Source organism: Panicum virgatum, chromosome 4N (genome assembly GCF_016808335.1).
Source record: "Panicum virgatum strain AP13 chromosome 4N, P.virgatum_v5, whole genome shotgun sequence".
Taxonomy (NCBI): Eukaryota; Viridiplantae; Streptophyta; class Magnoliopsida; order Poales; family Poaceae; genus Panicum; species Panicum virgatum.
This window is the reverse complement of record NC_053148.1, coordinates 48342663-48360320: the sequence shown is the minus strand read 5'-3', so window position 1 is coordinate 48360320 and position 17658 is coordinate 48342663. Positions and strand designations below refer to the sequence as shown.

At 51.9% G+C, this 17658-nt stretch overlaps 1 pseudogene across 1 annotated transcript; it reads left to right on the top strand.

Annotated features, from left to right (window-relative positions):
* Nucleotides 1-232: 232 nt before the first annotated feature.
* Nucleotides 233-16701, top strand: LOC120668671 (annotated as a pseudogene). The gene is made up of 12 exons (XR_005672523.1): nt 233-684; nt 783-868; nt 1158-1212; nt 13477-13551; nt 13638-13712; nt 13810-13857; nt 14009-14077; nt 14154-14955; nt 15046-15094; nt 15618-15847; nt 15935-16129; nt 16322-16701. The product of XR_005672523.1 is annotated as a serrate RNA effector molecule-like (transcript).
* The last annotated feature ends 957 nt before the right edge of the window (nt 16702-17658 follow it).

Sequence of the window (17658 nt, the reverse complement as noted above, 5' to 3'; positions counted from 1 at the left end):
TCTCTCACTAAGTTTCTCAGTCTCTTATAATATTTTCTTAAGAAGATATACGGATAGCAAGCACCATCAATCAAGTCAAGAGGGTATAGAAGGTTATTATAAAAAAAAAAGGTTTAGGAGACCATCCTAAAACAAAGATTGATCTAGAGCCGTACACGTGTCTACCCCTTAACATCCATCATTCGTCCGTCTGCTGCATCGGAGAGACCTGCGGCACCCCCTTCGCTTCCGTCTCCAACTGCTCGACTCGACTGGACTCGGCTCGCATCGCACGACTCCAAACCCTAGCCCGCACCGCCAAACCGCGCGAATGGCCGACGTGCTTGACCCCTCCTCCGACGCGCCGCGCGCACGCCGCCCGCCGCCCCCTCCGCCAGATAGCCCGGAGGACCGCTCGCCGCAGCTGCCCCCGCCCCCGCCCGGCGGACCCCCGGCGGCCAACCGGAAGCGGAGCCGCTCGCCGCCGCCGCCACCGCCGCCGCCGCCGCTCGGCTCGTCGCGGCCCCAGAGGTACCGGGACCACCGTGGCGGTGGGCGGGGCGGGAGCAGCCCCAGCCCGCCGCCGCACCGGGGCAGCCGCCGGCACTCGCCGCCCAGGAGGTCACCGTCGCCGCCGTTCAAGCGGTCCCGGCGGGACGACGGGTACGACCGCCGCGGGGGCCGCGGGAGCCCGACGCGCTACGGGTACGATGATAGGAGGTGAGGATTCTCGGCCCAGTCGCCCAGGGCCCAGGCTAGTGTTTTGCAGGTGGTTATGTGTTCTCACGGGTTGGGTTCTTCAGGCGAGGTTATGACTACGAGCGAGGTGGAGGCAGAGGTGGGTACGATGATGACAGGAATCATGGCAGGTATCCGAATCGTGCTCCAGGTGAGGACTGTTCCCCCTCTGGAGAAGTTCAATTCAATTGTACGAGTCTTCAGAACATACAATTTAGAGCAACTGAACATTGGGGAGCAGATATGTGGGAATGTTGTTCTTGTTAAGCAAACGTTATTATAATTTAAAAAACAGTGACCTGGTGTGACCTTAATCACAGTAGAATGTTGATCACCTAAACATGTCAAATTATTTGTTCTCTGCCTCCATATAGTAATTGATGCTATTTTATTTTCATGATGACTTGTGACAAATGACATCTTGTAACTTTGATACCCAGATTGGCATGATTCAGGGTATGGGGCGGCCAATGATGGTCCAGGGATGACCCAGAGGTACTAATGATGTAACAACTAAATTGTAGACATTTTGTTTGCTTTCTTTTTTGACTCCTTTTTATTAGCCAACACAAAATTTCGTGTTCCTGGGCATTAGGTGCTATCGCCATGTATAAGTCATCAGAGCTTACTGCTGCTCTTAGGGAATTGGAATCAAGCCTTACTCCGTCAGATGCTCTATGCATTGTTAACGGATAGAGAATCTTCTCAGAAAATTCTCCATATTTGATGTTTGAAAGAACCTTTGAGCAAACAAGTTTGGAGTTCATCAGAAGGCATCAATAATTTGGATGAATTTTCTTTCCACTGGGAGTGCAGTCTGTACTTTATAGCCTAATAACTCTTATTACCCACCACAAGCAAGCCCTGTCTCTCTTTACAGTTTGTACTACTTCGACAAAGAGCTTCCCCCAGTATATCTCCAGTATATGTATCTGTTGAGATGCAGCTATATATACTCAAAAGTAGTGGCAGTATTTGTTTCAAATGCAGTCAAATGGAGAATCTGATGGGAACATTCTCTATCCGTTAACAACCAACACGGCAGAGGCTTTAGTTGGAACTCTCAAGAGTGTTTTTTCCATGCATTTTTTTGCAACATATGAAATTATTTATATTGACAACTCCATTGACAATGATTGACAATACTTAAGACTTAAGAGATTTGTACTTCTGAAGTTCTGAACAGTTGTTCCTGCATTGAGTTGTTTACTCTCTTACTAGTATATGTTGCACCACCTCATTCTGCATTGAAGTTCCTGATAATTGATGATGATTGTCCAGAAGTGGAGCACGAATGATTCTGGCCTCTTTTGTCAATGGTAGCCTGAAACTTAAAGATACATTTTCCCCCTGGATTTTTTTGTTGTTGTTTCACAATATAGCTCTAGTCTAGCGTGGAACATTTCAGAGTCAAATCTCTTAAAAAATGGGCTTACTTGACAAGTTTGTACGTTGTTGAGTGTGAGTTGTACTTCCTCTGCTCTTTATTATTTAATGTGTTTTAGCTAACTCAAAAAGGAAAAGCACATGTCACTACATGCCCTTGTTAATCTTGTTTCCTTATCGCCTCTATAAAATTTTTTGTCCTATGCTACCCATCTTCATTTCTAGTGACCAATGAAGAATGAACCATATAATAAGGAGCTATCATTTTATAGATCTCTTTGAAATTTTTATAACATCAAATTAAGAAAAAAAATGCTTTTCCACTATAAAAGAATCAAATACAAATGAAAAGACACTACCACTTTGTGCTTGTTTTTCCTTCAACAAACCTTTGCGTCAACTGCTGGAATTTGGAACCAATAGAATAGGATCAAGTAGACTGTGATTGTGCTACTTATTGCTCTGACAATTCTCCCAAGTTTTCGTAAAAAGACATTCTAATGTGAAGACCTCACACAAACTATGTGTGAGTGGATGCATGCCAACTTTACAAGTGAAGAATGTTACCTTTGGATAATCTGTGGCACAAACGATGAGCGAGAGAGAGAGCCACCAGTATAGGTGTAGATATATGTAGATGGGGACAGCAGTGTATGGGCCAACATGGGCCTTAACACCCCCCCTCAAACTCAAGGCGGATCTGAGGCATTGAGTTTGAGCAAATGAAGTCGATGATGCTCTCGAGTTTGTGCTTTGGTGAAGAAATCAGCAAGTTGCAATTCCGAAGGCACATACTGAAGAGCAATAGTTTTCTGATGACAATGAGACCGTGTAAAAGAAGCGTCAACACCGATATGTTTAGTGAGTTCATGCTTGACAGGATCATTGGCAATCTGGATGGCTCCAGTGTTATCACAAAGAAGAGGCGTGGGGGTATCACAGGAAACTCCAAAATCTGCTAATAGCCATCGAATCTAGACAATCTCAGCAGTAGTAGTAGTGAGAGCTCGAAGTTCAGCTTCTGCGCTAGAGCGAGAGACAACAGTCTGCTTCTTGGACTTCCATGCAAGTGGAGAAGAGCCAAGAAGAATGCAATAACCAGAAATAGAACGGCGATCTGTTGGATCACTGGCCCAAGTGGAGTCTGAGTAAGCATGAAGCTGAAGAGAGTTGTCACGAGCATAGAATATACATTGAGAGGAGGCGCCCCGTAGATACCGCAGCACACGAAGTAAGTGGCCAAAATGAACTGAAGTGGGGGCACTCACAAACTGACTCAAAATATGAACCGCATGAGCAATATCAGGTCTCGTGACTGTAAGGTAAACAAGACTGCCGACAATATGGCGATAGCGAGCAAGATCCTGAGGAGGTGTACCATCATTGGGTCGAAGCTGCAAGTGCAGATCCATAGGTGTGGTAGCTATTTTATTATCAGTAAGACCAGATCGGACAAGAAGATCTTGAATGTACTTAGATTGAGAAATATAATACCCCTGTTGAGAATGCAAAACCTCAATGCCCAAGAAATAACTGAGTGGACCTAGATCAGTCATCTGAAATTGTTGACTAAGGTGCCTCTTGATTAGAGAAACATGCTTAGCATCATCACCCGTGATCAGCATATCATCAACATATAGAAGAAGTAGAGTACGACCACGTGAAGAAATATGAGTGAATAAAGCAGGATCATGAGGGCTTGGTGAAAAACCAGCAGCTGTTATCACAGAGACAAATCGTTCAAACCAAGCGCGAGGGGCCTGTTTGAGACCATATAGAGCACGACGGAGATGACAAACATAACCTGGAGGAGCATCAACACCTAGAGGTGGGTGCATGTAAACTTCCTCATGTAGGTCACCATGAAGAAAAGCATTCTGGACATCCATCTGAGAGATAGTCCAAGAACGACTGGTGGCCACTGCAATCATAGTGCGAACTGTGGTCATATGGGCAACTGGTGCAAAGGTCTCATCGTAATCTTGCCCTTGAGTCTGCTGAAAACCTCTAGCAATAAGATGAGCTTTATACCTCTGAATAGACCCGTCTGAATTGGTCTTGATTTTGTATACCCATTAACATGTAATTGGGACAGCATTTGGTGGCAAAGGTACAATATCCCAAGTACCTATACGGTCAAGGGCAGCAAGCTCTTCTGCAATAGCAGACTGCCACTGGGGAACAATGGAAGCTTCCCTATAAGCAGATGGTTCAACAATAACAGCACTGACACGTGGGAAACCCAACCTATCAGGAGGTTCAATAGAGTTACGATTTCGCAGATTGTATCTTGGGGCAACCTGTGACTCATCAAAGATAGCATTAGACTCATCGATATTGTTAGATTCATCTAAAACAGGAGTATCAGGACTGGCTGAAGAAGTGGGATGAGGCGGAAGCACTGTGGGATCTTTAGGACGACGAGTATAAACTTGTGTGACAGGAGGTTTGGAGGGTAGAGGTGGAGGTGGAGGTGGAGGTGGTGGTGGTGGCGGAGGTGGAGGTGGTGGTGGTGGCGGTGGAGATGATGAAATAGGTGGTGGTGTCGGTGGAATAGGAATAGGTGGAGGAAGACACATGAAAGTTGTGGACTCTGTGGGAACAGGATGGTTGAGTGGATTGATTATAAAAGAAAGGGCTATGCTCATGAAAAGTCACATCACGAGAAATACGCATGCGACGAGAGGACGGACCATAGCAACGATAACCCTTATGTTCAGGACTATACCCCAAAAACACACACTCAACTGACTGAGCAGTCAGCTTGGTCCGCTAAGGGCCGTGCGACGCATCATTCAAATTTCTGCCCTATCAACTTTCGATGGTAGGATAGGGGCCTACCATGGTGGTGACGGAGAATTAGGGTTCGATTCCGGAGAGGGAGCCTGAGAAACGGCTACCACATCCAAGGAAGGCAGCAGGCGCGCAAATTACCCAATCCTGACACGGGGAGGTAGTGACAATAAATAACAATACTGGGCGTGTTAGTGTTTGGTAATTGGAATGAGTACAATCTAAATCCCTTAACGAGGATCCATTGGAGGGCAAGTCTGGTGCCAGCAGCCGCGGTAATTCCAGCTCCAATAGTGTATATTTAAGTTGTTGCAGTTAAAAAGCTCGTAGTTGGACCTTGGGCCGGGTTGGCCGGTCCGCCTTCCGGCGAGCACCGACCTACTCGACCCTTCTGCCGGCGATGACGAGGCGCAAGCAGGACATAGCACGTGCATCCAAAAACTCGAAGATGATCATAGCTAGGTGGTGTACCAAAAAACACCTCACCAGGACATTTGCCAGACAATTTGGATGATGGTTGTCTATTTATGAGATATACTGCAGTAGAAACAGCTTCGCCCCAAAAATGAGAAGGGTCAAAGGTCAAAGGATGAAATAAGAAGTGTACGAGCAGTCTCAATGAGATGGTGATGCTTACGCTCAGCAACACCATTCTGAGCATGCGCACCAGGACATGAGAGCTGAGGCAAAGTGCCCTCAGATGCTAGAAATTGGCGAAAAGCATCAGATAAGTACTCACCACCAGAATCAGAACGAAACACTTTGATAGGGGTGGAAAACTGAGTGTGAACCATATGGGCAAAAGACTGATAAATTGAGCATAGCTGGGAACGATGTTTCAAAAAGTAAATCCAAGTATATCGAGAATAATCATTTATGAAGATAACATAATACTTATGACCACCCTTGGTGGAAAATGGTGCAGGACCCCATACATCCGAATGAATAAGATCAAAGGGTTTGACTGAGTGAGATGTACTAGAAGAATATGGAAGTTGTATTTGTTTTCCAAGTTTACAACCTTACAGTGGAAGCTAAGACTCAATTGATACATGGCCTAGACAACCGCTACTTATTAATGTAGACAATCGAGACCCACATAGGTGACCAAGTCGATGATGCCATTTGGCAAAAGATGATGCAGATGATGCTGTAGCAGATGACGCGTGAGCGGTGGAGGCAGCAGAAGAAGGAAGACGCAAGGTGTCCAAAATGTAGAGGTTTGAGGAATCTCTACGGCGATGGCCAGTCCCAATCACAGTCCCGCTTCGACGATCCTGAATAAAACAAGATGAGTCATCAAATCCAATAAAACAATTCTGATCCGTGATCTGACCAACTGAAAGGAGATTCATGGACAACTGAGGTACAAGAGAGACATGGGGTACAGAAAAGTGTGAATTAGAAAGTGAACCCTGATGAGTAATAGAACAAGGTGTACCATCAGCTGTCTGAACTGAAGTGCCATCATGAACAGTGCGGCAATCAACTAACTGAGAGTGATCAGAGGTCACATGAAATGAAGCGCCAGAATCAAGAACCCAAGATGACTGAGACGTACCAACAGGGGAAGCAGCAGCAACAGATACAGAGCCCTTAGGAGTGGTACCACATGCACGAGCAGATCGACGACTACGGTAATCAGCTAGCTTCTCTGGATATTTGATGAAGCAATTCTCTGACCGACGAGTAGGCTTCTTACAATGCTCACAAGGAGGAAAAGGGCTGCTAATAGATATCCCCGCCTTCTGAGGAGCAGCAAGAACACTGTGAGGGGCTAACACTGATCGAGCAGGTGACAATGAACGAAGGCGAGTCTCTTCAGCAGTCAAGGAGGCTAAGACATCTGACATGGATGGAGAAACAGTTTGATTAAGCAACTGAGCACGAACTGGTTCAAATTCTGACCTTAGCCCCATGACAAATTGGTACATAAGAAACTGTTCAATGAACTTGGTCTTCTTAGAGCATCCTTCACAAGCAGCAGTAGATGCAGGAACCATGGACAGAACTGGTCCCATGAAGCGATCAAAAGCAGCATAATAATCATCAATAGACAACTCATCTTGCTGAAGTCCTCGAAGACCTTGCATCAGGGTATGCAGATGAGCACCACTGACTTGAACAGACCGCTTCTGTAAATAATCCCACATCTCTTTAGCTGTTTTGTAAGGCTGAAGACTCATCATCAAAGATGGTTTCATACTGGTGACAATTGCACTCTTGACCCTTCCATCATCATTAAGCCAAGTTGTGATAGCAGCAGAATTAGAACCATCTGAAGTAGCAGTTGGACAAGTACCAATGAGATGTGTGACTAAACCATAGCCGCCTAGTACTGTTTCAACACAAAATGCCCACTCTCTGTAGTTCTGACCATCAAACTTCAATGGAATGGTGATGGCACTAGGCTGCAACATGGTGAAGAAGAGCGTAGCAGTAAAAATCCGGCAGCGGAAGGGGATGTGCAGATTGTGTTGGAGTATATTGAGCCCATGTGTATAGAGGCCCATGTATAGGTATTATATATACCCACCCTTCTAGGGATGGAGGAATACAAGCCATCATTTCCTCCTACATGGTATCAGCTTAGCCTCTCTCTTCCTCTTCCCTCCCTGCCGCCGCCGCCACCATGGCCGGCCGGCCTCTGGCGCCGCCGCCCCTCTCCTTCTCCCTCCCCTACCTCTCCTCTGCTGCGCGCTCTGCCGCGCCGGCCCCTGGTGCGGGCGGATCTAGGGCGCAGAGGCCCTGGGATGCCCCTGCCCCGCAGGTACCAGCCGCCGCCGCGCTGGGCGTGGCCGGCGCCGCTCCTGGCTCGGGCCGCCAGCCGCGGTGGAACGCGCCCCCTCCCCTGCTCCGGGCGCCGCTGCTAGGCCGCCCTACGCCGCCGTCGTGCTGGCCGCCGCCCAGGGCGCGGCCGCATGCGCCAGGGCGGACGCCGGGGAGGGTGCGGGCGCTGGGGCGGCCGGGACTGCCGCCACCGCCGCCCAGGGCGACGCCCAGGCCGCCGTCGACCTCCGGGACGCCGTCGCGTCCGCGAGGGCCGCGTCCCGACCCCTGCTCGCGCCTCCGCCCACCCTTGGCGCGACTGGAGCAGGGGACACGCTGGCCCCGACCGCGATTGTAGCAGGGGAGGCGGCGATTGGCGCAGGGGGCGAGCGTGCGGGCTCGGCCCCCGTCCCCGCCCCTGCCATGGCCGCCCAGGCTCCGGCGCGCGCCTCCTCCGCCGTGCGGCTCTTCGACGCGCACTGCCACCTCCAGGGCACGCCTCAGTTCCAGGCCGCCGCCCAGGCGCCTCCTCCGCTCCAGGGCGCGGGCCGCGCCGCCACGCAGGCCGCCATCGCGCCCGACGCGCAGGCTCAGGCCGTCGCGCCCGCAGACCTGGTCGCCGCCGCCGTCTTTGTGGCCGCTGTCGCGCCCGCCGCGCAGGCAGCGCGGGCACCCGCCTCCCTCGCCGCCGCGTAAGCCGGCGCGCCCGCCCTCATGCGCGCCGCCCCTGCTGCTGCCGCTGCAGCCCCTACTACCATCGGCACCACTGCCTCCCTCGCCGCCGTGCACGACGCGCGGCCGCCATCGCGCCCGCCGCGCAGGCTCAGGGCGTCGCGCCCGCAGACCTGACCGCCGCCGCCGCCTTTGTGGCCGCCGTCATCCCCGCCGCGCAGGCCACGCGGGCCGCCGCCTCCCTCGTCGTCGCGCACGCCGCCCAGGCCGTCGCGCTCGCTGCGCACGCCGCCCAGGCCGTCGCGCCCAGGGACCCCGCGCGGGCCGCTGCCTCTCTCGCCGCTGCGCAGGCTGTCGCGCCCGCCGCGCCGGTCCAGGCCGTCGCGGGCCCTCGTCCTCGGCCCCAGCCTGCGGCCATGCTCGCCGCTGCTGCTCCCCTGTTCGCGCCGTTCTGGACACCGCCCGCTCCACCCAGCCAGCAGCCGACCTGGCCTGGGGGGTGGGACCAGGCCGCACTGGCGCAGTCCTTCGGCGCCATGGGGCGGACGCCGCCGGTCTGCACCGAGTGGATCGCCGACTCAGGTGCCTCTTTCCAACCACCCCACATGCCGGTATCCTCTCTTCTGTCCGACCCCCACACTCCTCTTGTCCTTCTTCCATCATGGTTGGTGACGGGTCTTGCCTTCCTGTCACCGCCGTGGGTTCTGCTCCTGGCTCTTTTCGTCTTCCCAATGTCCTTGTTGCTCCTCAGATGGTTCATAACCTTCTTTCCATTCGTCAGTTTACAACTGACAATTCTTGTTCCATCGAGTTTGATTCTTCTGGCCTCATTGTAAAGGATTCGGCCTCCCGGCGTCCGCTATTCCGGTGTGACAGCACGGGGCCCCTTTACACCCTTCGCCTTCCTTCTTCCGCTGCACCACTCTCGTCTTCTTCGCCCTGGCCGTCTTGGTCTGCCGCTTTTGCCACGACGCCGTCTTCCACCACCTGGCACCGCCGTCTTGGTCACCCTGGCCGCGACGTTCTGGCTCAGCTCAGTCAGTAGTACAGATGTTCCTGGTACTAGGGCTCCTGCTGAGCCCCTCTGCCATGCGTGCCAGCTCGGTCGTCATGTTCGGCTCCCTTTTTCCTCTTCTTCTTCGCATGCGACGCATGCATTTGACCTTGTTCACTGTGACCTGTGGACCTCTCCTGTACTTAGCCATTCTGCTTATAAGCACTATCTGGTGGTGGTCGACGACTTCTCGCACTACTCTTGGACGTTTCCTTTGCGCGCCAAGTCTGAGACCTTCCTCACCCTCCTCCACTTCTTTGCCTGGGTGTCCACTCAGTTCGGCCTCACCGTTAAGGCCGTCCAGTGTGACAACGGGCAGGAGTTTGACAACTCCACCTCCCGTTCCTTCTTCCTGTCTCGGGGTGTTCAGCTGCGTATGTCTTGTCCGTATACCTCTCCTCAGAACGGCAAGGCTGAGTGGATGATTCGCGCGACGAACGACGTCGTGCGCACCCTTCTGATCCAGGCTTCTCTGCCCCCGCGCTTCTGGGCTGAGAGCCTCCACACCGCCACCTACCTGCTCAACCGCCTTCCGTCCACTGCTTCTCCTGCTCCCACTCCACACCACGCTCTCTTCGGTACCCCTCCTCGCTACGACCACCTTCGGGTCTTCGGGTGTGCGTGTTACCCTAACACATCTGCCACCGCTTCTCACAAGTTGGCGCCCCGTTCGACTCGTTGTGTGTTCCTCGGGTACTCCTCTGACCACAAGGAGTACCGATGCTTTGACCTCACCTCTCGCCGCGTTCTGATCTCCCGACACGTCATCTTTGACGAGTTGGATTTCCCCTACTCTACCTCCTCTACACCTTCTCCTAACCCCGAGTTGGAGTCTCTGTTTCCGACTGACCCGGTGGTTCAGACACCGTTACCTGTCTGTCCTTTCCTGCAGGTTTTCCCGGCACGCCGGCACCGTTTCCGGTGATCCCTGCTGCGCCGAGCGCGGCCCCGGTGCCCGCGGTCGCGCCACGCGCGGTCCCCGGACCTCCGGTCGTGCCGCGCGCGGACCCGGTGTCTCCCGCTGCTCCACGCGCGGCCCCGGTGCCTTCACCTGCACCTGCGCGGTACGCTGAGCCGGTGCAGGTGTACCGGCGTCGCTTGGCGCCGACCCCGACACCGCAGCGGTACGCTGAGCCGGTGCAGGTGTACCGGCGTCGTTCGGCGCCGACACTGGCGCCGCCTCCTGCTCCGGAGGCTCCTGCGACGCCGACGCCGGAGCCGTCGCCGCCGCCGCCTCCTCCAGCTCCCTCTCGAGCCGAGCCGGAGGTATACCACCCGCCAGTCATCCATCAGGATCCTCGGCATATCCATCCCATGGTGACTCGCGGATGGCGTCTCATGGCCGCGACTCTCTCCGCCACCGAGGGAGAGCCGCGGGTCTCTCCGGTACCCTCCTCTGTCCGCGACGCCTTGGCGGATCCTCACTGGCGTCGCGCTATGGAAGAGGAGTACGCGGCTCTTCTTGCCAATCAGACGTGGGATCTCGTGCCGCGTCCGTCTGGTTGCAATGTGGTGACTGGCAAGTGGATCTGGACGCATAAACGTCGGGCTGATGGCACACTGGAGCGCTACAAGGCTCGCTGGGTTCTCCGGGGGTTCACTCAGCGGCCTAGTGTGGACTATGATGAGACCTTCAGCCCAGTCGTGAAGCTCGCTACGGTGTGCACGGTCCTCTCGCTTGCACTCTCGCGCTCTTGGCCTGTGCACCAACTGGACGTGAAGAATGTTTCTTCACGGCACTCTGTCAGAGACTGTCTACTGCTCTCAGCCAGCGGGATTTGTGGATTCGAGTCGTCCGGATATGGTCTGCCGGCTCAACAAGTCTCTCTATGGACTGAAGCAGGCTCCTCGGGCTTGGTACACAGTTCGCCACGTTCTTGCTGACATTGGGGGTTCACCGAGGCCAAGTCTGACACGTCTCTCTTCGTCTACCGCCGTGGGGATGAGACTTCCTATCTGCTGCTCTACGTTGATGACATTGTGCTCACAGCCTCTAGTCAGCGGTTGCTTCAGAGTGTCATCTCCTCTCTGCAGCAGGAGTTTGCTATGAAGGATCTTGGTCAGCTCCACCACTTCTTGGGCGTCACTGTTGAGCCTCGCCCGTCTGGTCTTCTCCTGCACCAGCGGCAGTACGCACTCGATATCCTGGAGCGGGCTGGGATGACTGATTGCAAGCCCTGCTCCACTCCTGTCGACACTCAGGCGAAGCTGTCCGCTGATCTGGGTGATCCGGTGGCTGATCCTACTGCCTACCGGAGTTTGGCTGGTGCTTTGCAGTACCTCACCTTCACCAGGCCGGATCTCACCTACGCTGTCCAGCAGGTCTGTCTCCATATGCATGATCCCCGGGAGTCACACCTTGCTGCGTTGAAGCGTCTCCGCTACGTCCGTGGCACTGTGGACCTCGGCCTGGTGCTTCACCGCTCGTCCTCTGCTGAGCTGGTGGTCTACACCGACGCTGACTGGGCTGGCTACCCGGACACTCGTCGCTCCACTTCCGGCTACGCCGTCTTCCTGGGCGGCAACCTGGTCTCCTGGTCGTCCAAGCGGCAGCCGGTTGTCTCCCGCTCTAGTGCCGAGACGGAGTACCGGGCTGTCGCTAACGGCGTAGCGGAGGCGTCCTGGCTACGACAGCTCTTGGCGGAGCTCCACAGCCTGCTCGCCAAGAGCACGCTCGTCTACTGCGACAACGTCAGCGCCGTGTATCTCTCCACCAACCCCGTCCAGCATCAGCGGACGAAGCACGTGGAGATCGACCTACACTTCGTGCGCGATAGAGTCGCAATCGGCGACGTTCGGGTACTCCATGTCCCGACTACCTCCCAGTTTGCTGACATCTTCACCAAGGGGCTGCCCTCCTCGACCTTCTCGGAGTTTCGATCCAGCCTCAACGTAGCCGGTGGCTAGTTGTGGCTGCGGGGGGGGGGGGTATTTGCCCTTTGTACTCTCTTCTTGTCCAGTCTTGAACACCGCTGCGTCGGTAGTTCAGACTGCGGGGGGTGTTAGCTTTCTTGTTGTCCAGTCTTGAACACCGCTGCGCCGGTAGTTCAGACTGCGGGGGGGGGGGGGGGTGTTGGAGTATATTGAGCCCATGTGTATAGAGGCCCATGTATAGGTATTATATATACCCACCCTTCTAGGGTTGGAGGAATACAAGCCATCATTTCCTCCTACAGATTGGTGGATGGCAGACGACAGCAGTAGATCTGCGGATGGCGGACGACAGCAGCAGCGGAAGGAGCCGCCGCGACGGGCGGAGGAGGAGGCCGTGAGTAGCACACGGACGCGCGCGGACTGGCGACGGCAGGGGAGTCCGCGACGGGCAGAGGAAGAGGAGGACGCGACGGGTGGCGGCGGACTGCGACGGCGCACGGACGCGCGCAGACGGGCGGCGGCGAAGGAGTCCGCGACGGCGCACAGAATCGCGAGGACGAGCGACGGAGGGGCGTGACGGCGGGAAAGGCTGCGGAGGGGGCGCGACGACGGGAGAAGCCGCGGCGGCGGATGAGCACGCGCCGGGCGCCGGGACGAGGAGGCCTTGATGACGGCGCGCCGACGGCGGAGACGGCCGTGAGGCTGAAAAAACGGATCGTGGGTGGCAAAAAAAATTGATTAGCTCTAACCCTAATCCATGGCTTTGATACCATGTTACCTTTGGATAATCTGTGGCACAAACGATGAGCGAGAGAGAGAACCACCAGTATAGGTGTAGATATATGTAGATGGGGACAGCAGTGTATGGGCCAACATGGGCCTAGTATATGGGCCTTAACAAAGAAAACTGAAAGAAATCATCTCTCTTCTTATTTTGAACTTATGGGTTTGGGCAGGCTTACAGCATACCTCTCTCTCTCAGGAATCCATGAGGTATTCTTCCTGTTGCAATGAAGCAAATCAATGATTCCAATTTGACGATTATAAACTTGCTAATGCTCATATACCAAATTCTCATCCATACTTTTTCATCAGTATCTATGAGCCGACATTTTTCATTTTAACATCTCAAAAAAATAGGTTTTTAGAACATATGTTTAGTTTGTGGAGTCATTTGTTTTTGGGTCTTACATGAATATGAATACTTCCAGGGAAGGTTTGATGACATACAAACAGTTCATGCAAGTTCTAGAGGATGATATTTCACCAAGTGAAGCTGAACGCAGGTAACCAGTAATGAAAGTACACTTTGAGAACTATCATCCTTGTGCCCTGTTTTGTTTCTTAACGATTTCTATGCCTGATTAACCAGGTATCAAGAATACAAAACCGAGTATATCACTACTCAAAAACGTGCTTATTTTGATCTTCACAAGAATGAAGACTGGTATGTAGTTAGATGCTAATTGTACTCTTCAGTAATGATGAGTTACATGTATCTGGTGCAGACACTTAACTGTCTTTTTGTTTGCTTATACTTGCAGGTTAAACGACAAGTACCACCCAACCAACTTATTATCTGTTATTGAAAGGTAGAAGAATTGCATTCTGTGTGAATATTCTTCTGTGGACTTTGCCCTTGTCATATATACAAGACATAATAAAAATGTTTCCTAGTAAAAATGTTTCTGTTGAATAAATATATTCCCAGCTCATCGAAAAAGTTGTTTTCTGCTCATGTAGGAGGAATGAACGTTGCAAGGTTATGGCAAAGGATTTTTTTCTTGATCTACAAAATGGAACTCTGGACCTGTGAGTTAATGTTTGCACACTGTGTTATGATGTGTTTTTGGACAACATGTTTATATCTTGATATCCTGTGGGACAGAGGCCCTGGAATAACTGCAGGTGCAGTAAGTAAGCCAGGAAGCGGTGGTGATGGAAATTCTGACGGTGATATGGACAGTGATAAGAGAAGAAAGCATGGGAAAGATTCCTCTAAAGGAGCAGATTCTCTTTCTGGTGCACCCAAAGCTCATCCAGTTAGTTCCGAATCACGTCGAATTCAAGCTGACATAGAGCACACTCTAGCTCTTGTGCGTAAGCTTGATGCTGAGAAGGGCATTGAGGGCAATGTACTTTCAAGTGGTGATCATGACAAACCAGATGTTGACAAGTCACATATTGGATCTATGGGACCTATAATTATAATCAGAGGCTTAACGACAGTCAAAGGTCTGGAAGGTGTTGAGCTCCTAGACACTATTCTTACCTATTTATGGCGTATTCATGGTGTTGATTACTATGGCACCTCAGAGTCACATGAGGCCAAAGGCCTTCGTCATGTGAGAGTAGACAATAAGACTTCTAGCACATCTGATGTCAATGCTGCTGATTGGGAGAAGAAGCTGGATACTTTCTGGCAGGAAAGATTGAATGGTCAGGACCCCCTGGTCACACTAACTGCCAAGGACAAAATTGATGCAGCAGCTGTTGAAGTTTTAGAACCTTATGTCAGAAAAATCAGGGATGAAAGTATGGATGGAAATATGGCTGTGGAGCTAAGGGCTGCACTAAACTTTTCATGCTCCTGAGTTTGTCCACAAGCATTTGAGGCTCAAGCATCCGGACATTGTGTTGGAGTCGACTTCAAAAGTTCGAGAGGATCTTTATTTCCAAAACTACATGAAGTATGTATCCATGATACTCTATTTACAGCTGATGGACTGTATGATTAAATTTAGGAGGTGATACTTATCTAGTCCTTTCATTATGAACAGTGATCCTAATGCACCAGGTGGAACACCAGTTATGCAACAGTCTGCACCGGTAAGAACAACAGACTCCATTTTCCTACCTTAATGAAATTCATAATCTGCAAATTTTAGTGTGCTATCCAGACATGTCATGTGTCTGGCCTTAATTGTTATGGCTTCAATTAAAGTTGGCTATGCTTCGCTAGTTAACATTCTGTAGGTTACATATAATCATTTTATGGGTTGAAGCGTTATGTCCTTGGAGACTGCATGTTGGGGATCTTGAATGGACAGTTAAACTGCTTGCCTGCTTGGGTGAAAGCAATGGTTTAGTATTTACTAGCCTGGGTGGAATTAGTATGTCCTTCAACTTTAACATTAGTCAATTAGTGAATTCTGTCAACAGCCTGGCTTTCTGGACCTCCATTAAAACTGGGGTTTATTCAAATTAGAGCATAATAATTTTGTAAATAGGTGCTACTGGCAAAAAAAAGAAGAAAAATTGAGTACATGAGACTGTAGCAAAATTTGACACATATTGAAGTTTGAATTTGGGGTCTACATCTTTGATACATGATGTAACTTCTGTTTTGCAGGATAGAGGAAGACGTAGACCTGGCATGGACAGTCGTCTGAGATTTGACCGTGGTAATAATAGAGACAATGACAAGGCAGAGGGAGGTCGATATGGTAGAGGTGATCGCTCTCCGAGCCGTGATGGGCCTGATGATCAGATGCTTGATGCTTTCCGTGGGCGGGGCTCTAATGCTCCTTTTGTTGCTGAATTTCCTGCTCCACCAATATTGATGCCTGTACCTGGTGCCGGGTAAGTTGAAAGGCATTCTAATCAGTATATTTTAGTTGAAATTATGGACTGCTCAGTGCTAACTAATGTGGTTGCTATTGTTTTCAGTCCCTTGGGACCATTTGTTCCTGCACCTCCAGAAATAGCAATGCATATGCTGAGAGAGCAAGGGCCACCTCCTCCGTTTGAACCTAATGGGGTACCTCATGGGAACACTGGAATGCTCGGGCCGATGATGGGTGGGCCAGCACCGATTATAACTATGCCTCCAAATTTTCGTCATGATCCTCGCCGTTTACGAAGGTCAATACTGAATTCGATAATACTGAATTCGATAATACTGAATTCAATAATTTCTGTTTCCTCTTGTTTGCTTGCTCTAACGTGCATCTTGCTATTTTGTTGGTGTGAAGGCAATTTATTCGTTTGGGCTAATGTACCTCTGTTTCAGTAAGATCATGCAAGTATGCAACTCATAGCTGACTTTGGTTGCAGTTACAATGACCTTGATGCTCCTGATGAGGAAGTCACTGTCCTTGACTACAGAAGCTTGTAGGCTCCAGCATCCGCAGATCCCTAAGGTTTTCCCGTGCTCCCCAACGGGAATCGGTTTGTGTTTCTCTACAGAGGCAGAGATGAAAGGTCACGAACAAGGAAATCCATTTTTGGGTCACCTGGTCTTTTAGATTTTGTTGTGACTTGAATAGTTAGCACTTCATATTCGCTCTTGCGTTTGTTGAGCCATGCTCCATGCACACACTGTACTTGCAACAGTTGTTGGCGAAGTATTTGACAATTCTGTAATGTCATCCACAACATTTTTTGGATACCTGATGATTCGAACCGAATAAATTTAGGCTTCTCATTGTTGTCAATGGTGTGTACTTACCTGGGTCTGCACTTTTTTCCATTTGTTATTTGTTTCAGTCAGTGACTATCGGAATGAAGGCTTGTACTGGGCGCAAGTGTGCCGAACAATTCTTAAGTAATAAAGGTCAAAGTTCAAATCAACTCACGATTTGGTTATGAATTTCTGGGAATCCATTTTGATCAGCAAGGTACCTATGAGCTGACAGCTGAGCGCCCCTCTAGAAGACGATATAGCTGAGACACCGGCGGCGAGATGATAGAACATGGAGAGAGACACAGACGGCGCGGCTCTCCTCATGGTATCCAGCGCCGCCGCAAGCCCGCACCCGTCGTCCCCGGCTCTCCTCATGGTATCCAGCGCCGCCGCAAGCCTCGTCCCTTCCAGCGCGCTACATGAGCGGCCGGCCATGATAGAACATGGAGAGAGACAGACGGCGCGGCTCTCCTCATGGTATCCAGCGCCGCCGCAAGCCTCGTCCCTTCCAGCGCGCTACATGAGCGGCCGGCCAACCACCTGTGACGAGGCCGGCCGGCGGCCTGTAGCTTCTGGCAGTGGCAGCAATGGCGGCGTGGCGTCAGTATGCATGACGTTGGCGTGCAGATCATGGCGGGCGCTGGATTGTCGTTGTGCCCGTGCTGCGGACCTGCGGTGTGCGGGGCACTGCCTGTCTGCTGCCTCCAAGTCTGCAACCAGAACGTCACCTCACGGGGCTGGACTGGAGCCTCCGGCTCCAGCTGCACGGAGACACGAGACCGGTGACGATGCCATTCTCGACCTTGACGGCGCCATGGCTGCCCTGCAGTGGGGCTGGCGGACGCGTGCGGGGCTGCGGGCTGCCGCATATGGCAGCGGCAGGACTCGCGGCCCCTGCGGACGCAACCCGCCCCGCTTGCATCCGGAGGTCGCGGCATGTGAGGTCGTAAGGGACGGCGCAGCGGCCGTCATCCGTGACAGCTCGTCC